The 4,543-nt window shown below is 39.7% G+C and overlaps 1 non-coding gene and 1 pseudogene across 1 annotated transcript; one reads left to right on the forward strand and one right to left on the reverse strand.

Annotated features, from left to right (window-relative positions):
* Positions 1 to 1,232: 1,232 nt before the first annotated feature.
* Positions 1,233 to 1,351, forward strand: LOC122149671 (annotated as a pseudogene).
* A 964-nt stretch (positions 1,352 to 2,315) lies between these two features.
* On the reverse strand, positions 2,316 to 2,387 carry TRNAC-GCA. The gene has a single exon. It is a non-coding gene; the product is annotated as a tRNA-Cys (tRNA).
* Positions 2,388 to 4,543: the final 2,156 nt, after the last annotated feature.

The raw sequence follows: 4,543 nt of genomic DNA on the forward strand, positions 1-4,543 counted from the left end.
AGTTTTCTAACTCCAGGTCTTTGCAAATTTCATTGTAATACTTTATTTTGTCTTCTCAAGCTACCTTAAAAAATTGTTGTGATTTGGGTGAAAGTTTACAGATAAATTCATCTTCCATATGGCAGTTCACATGCACTTTGTCTCATGACATGGACTGCAACCTCCCACAATGCAACAGCTCTCCTCCCACTTCCCTGTGTCCTTCCCTCCCGTGCACTCTTGCCCCATAGCTGTCTCCCTGTGCATACACAGCCCTTCTATTCTCCCATGATTGATGTCTTCAAGGAGTATACCTATCTAATGTAAATATTCAGCTCATATGCCTGTCTTTTGTCTGCTCAAGCCACTTTTTGAAATCTTCCATTCATCTCTTTTATTCATCCTTTCTTCCATTTGTTTTAGCCACTCTCCAAGAGCAAGTTTCAGAGTCTCTTCTGACATCCATTTTGGTCTTTTCTTTCTTTCCTGTCTTTTTAATAATGTTTTACTTTCTTCACATATGATGTTCTTACTGTCATCCCACAACTCATCTGGTCTTTGGTCACTGGTGTTCAATGAGTCAAAAGTATTTTTCAGATAGTCTCTAAATTCAGGTGGAGCAGCTAACAGGTTTAAACTATGGACCTTTTGGTTAGCAGCCACACTGCTCAACTACTGCATGACCAGGTCCCTTCAATTCCAGTAAGTCACCAGAGATTATTGATTTTCCCTTTGAAGTCACATAAGTCCCACCAAATACTAAGTGGCCTCTTGGACCCCTCTGACATTCATCCTCCCATTTGCCCAGGGTAACCAGTTTTAAAACAAAGTCTATCTAAGCCACTCCACATTCAGTACCTTCAGAATGAACTCCAAGTCTCTTAACACAACATGCATTTTGATCTCTACCTGACTCTTCAGCTCTGGCTTCATCTTCTGCCACTTCTCACATCACATTCTGTGCTTCAGATGACTGGAAGTACATCCACCTGGCTCCAGCCTCTGCCTGGGCTATTTTCTTTGCCTGGAACTCCAACCACCATCCCCATCTCCATCCCACCCTCAATCTGCTGAAATATTATTCATCTTTAAAACCCTAATTGGCCATCAGCTCCTCTCTAATGCCTCCCTTAACTTTCCCCTCCTATAGACAGAAGTTATTACTGCCTCTTCTACATGACTTCTGAACCTGGTACATCACAGTACAGCTCATATCACTGTTTTCTTATTTTACACATTGTATCCTGATTGTGATCTATGGCCATACCACCCTGAATGTGCCAGATCTTGTCTGATCTCAGAAGCTAAGCGAGGTCAGGCCTAGTTAGTACTTGGATGGCAGACCACCTGGGAATACCAGGTGCTGTAGCCTAAAGGAGCTCTGGTGGTGCAGTGCCTAAGGCATTTGACTACTAACCAAAAGGCTGGCAGTCCAAACCCACCAGCCACTCTGTGCAAAGAAGACAGGGCAATTAATTTCTGTAAAGATTTTCTGCCTTGGAAACCCAATGGGGGTCATAATTATGAGTTGGAATCAACTTGATGGTACTTGGCTTAGTTTTTGGTTTTGGTTTATCCTGATTGTGAGCACACTGAGGGCAGGAGCTGTGCCTTTTTCACGCTTGCCACATTTCTGGTACCTACTATTACATGCTTAGTATGTGTTGCTTAAATTGATCGTGCTGAATTTAGGAGTTAGAATTGGACTCCCCATGTCTGAGTCTAATGATGATACCCAATGTGGGGGTACTCAGCTATAATAAATGAATTGGAAAAGGTAATAGAAATTCCTCATGCTTTAGAAATGAAAAATTGCTCAATTCCCTAAACTTCAACCCAGTTCATATTGATCCCAGCAAAGTTCTATAGATAGACTCCATTCCCTGATTTTCCTCAGGACACTGCCAAGTGTAGGCACATTTGCTGAGTGGTCCTTGCAGCCAAAAAACTCTAAAACTCAATACACAGGACCCTGGGAACAGTGCTAAGTGAAATTTTGTCACAAAGCTTTTAACATTAGAAGGAGTGTATGAATAGTATAATGAAGTTATTAAGAGTGTGTTTTCTGAGTTCAAATCCTGAACTTTATAGCTTTTTGATCTTGAGCAAGATACTTAGCATCTCCAAGTCTCAGTCTCTTTGTGTAAAATGGTGATACTGGAAGTATGTATCTTTAATATTTTGGTGAGAAATGGAAGAGATAGACTAGACTGGTGCCTAACATACTAAGAATGCCAGGCACATTAGCTATATTTAAGCAGCCATGAGGTACAGAAGATAAAAAAGTCAAGTCATAGTCAATCCATATTCTCCTAAAGCAAAAAACAGGAGAACATAGGGGGCACCTGGATTTGAACCAGGGACCTCTTGATCTGCAGTCAAATGCTCTACCCCTGAGCTATACCCCCTGATGGAATGTATTTGTTTTTATAGCCTATCTCTCTCTCATCATTCTGGTCCTAAAATCCACCAATGACTCAGGGGAGCCATAATTACAGAGAAAGTTGCCTAGGAGGAGTCTGGACATTACAAGCCTCAGGAGTTCATTATTTAAAAAAAAAAAAAAAAAAAATGACAAGACTCTTGAGAACTAAGTTCTCTGAGCCAAGAATCTCTTCTTAGATTTGTCAATACCCAAAACATCATACCCATCTACCATCTATAGAAAACTTCAGTTCTACATAAAAATCATTAGGTTCTTAACAAATGGCAACATTAACATAACATGGATGATTGGATTTCTGTCATGTTTCCCAGAGCCAAACTTCCTAGCAACTGAAATTCTCTTCCTCTTCATAACTTTACAGAACTGAACTGATAACTGGCACTCAATATTTTATTTCATTAAATTGACTCTGGGAAACAATATGTATAAATTACAATTTGTGTGACAGTTTTCCCAAGCCACAACTGTAACATGGTTTTAGTCACACAAAAACAGATGGTCAGTGAGTTATACTCTTATGTAACATAACTTGCCTGAAACTTGGAATATAGTCAACACTGAAAGGTCATTTGATAAAGACAAAGATGGCTCCAAACAAGAACCTCTTAATCAACTAAGTAAACTACCTATCATGGTCCAGACTTCAAAGATTCCTCTTCAACTCCTAAACTCAACCTCAATTGGAGCAACCTGTATTTCTTGGACTCATAAACATCTCCTCTGGCTCTAATAAATTGTTCAGGTGTTTCTTAAGGCAATCTTGCATGTTTGGGCCTGTTGAGAAGGATCTCTTCTGACGATTTCCCTGACCATATATATTATTCAGTTTTTCCCAAAGGATCCTAAGTTTGGAACACACAATGTCAGAGTTGTGAGTGGATGGGAGTACCAGGAAATGGGGAGAGATTCCATTCCCTTCTTATTCTCCCCTGCCTCAGGCAGGAATTGAGAGCTAAGAAAAGATTCACAATGCACGTTTTGCTCATTGTTCTTTTCTCAACCTGGACATCAGTGGGAGTTGAGTTTTTAGCAGTAAAAGATGTACTGCATTTCAGATCAAAGAACCCCAGAATCTGAAATGATTTAGAGATCATTTATTCCAATCCTTTGTTCTGCAGACTAAGAAACACAGATAAAGAGAAGCTGAGAGCCTTCCTTAAAGTCACAGGGCATGTCAGCAGCAGGATCAGGAACAAGGGACCACCCTACTACCAGCTCTTGAGAAGCAGGGGTCCTTCAGAAGCTCTCAGTGCCTCACCCTATGCCTGGAACAATGTCAGTGCTAATAAATGTTTGTGAAATAAATATCAGAATGTAGTTATATACAGGGTGACCAAACATCCTGGTTTGCTTGTCACTGTCCCAGGGTTAGCACTGAAAGTCCACATCCTAGAAAACTCTCAAACCCAGGAAATCCCTCAGAAAACCAGGCTGACTGCTCACCCTATATACTACCTTATTTTTTTCTCCCATGCGGTATTTCCCAAACCTAATCACTCATTTCCCATTGTCACAATTCTTAGCATTTCCAGTGCCTCCTAAACTAGTATTTACCTTATATTTGTTGTGAAATCAAAATTTGAAATCAAAATGTGAAATTCAAATTTATGCACACTGTTTTTCACTAAGCTTCATCTTAAGCAACAATATCTTTTAAAACAATTGTATTTCTTTGTACTCTGCATAAATAAAAACATAACTATTAAAATATTTAAAATTCCAGATGTGAAGGGCCAGAGGGCTATTTCTTAACATTGTTGTTGTTGTTTTGTGCCATTGAATCAGACCCAACTCATAGTGACCTCTCCTTGGGTTGCCGAGGCAGTATCACTACAGAAGTAGATTGCTCCATCTTCCTTCCAAGGAGTGGCTGGTGGGTTTGAACTGCCAGCCTTCTGGTTAGCAGTCAAGTGCCTTAGGCACTATGCTATCAGAGCTCCTATTTCTTAATAGGAGTTCAAATTTAAGATTTTTGGTAATTAGGTTTTATCCTCCCTTATATTAAAATATTCCTTCTCAGTTGAATTCTTTTTTCATTTTCTAATCCCCAGTTTTCTTTTTATTTTCCATGGAGCTAAATATCCTAGGCATTAGTGAACTGAAATGGATTGGTGATGG

The sequence above is a fragment of the Orycteropus afer genome, unplaced genomic scaffold (assembly GCF_000298275.1).
Source record: "Orycteropus afer afer isolate SDZICR_OR568_19922 unplaced genomic scaffold, OryAfe1.0 scaffold00003, whole genome shotgun sequence".
Lineage (NCBI taxonomy): Eukaryota > Metazoa > Chordata > Mammalia > Tubulidentata > Orycteropodidae > Orycteropus > Orycteropus afer.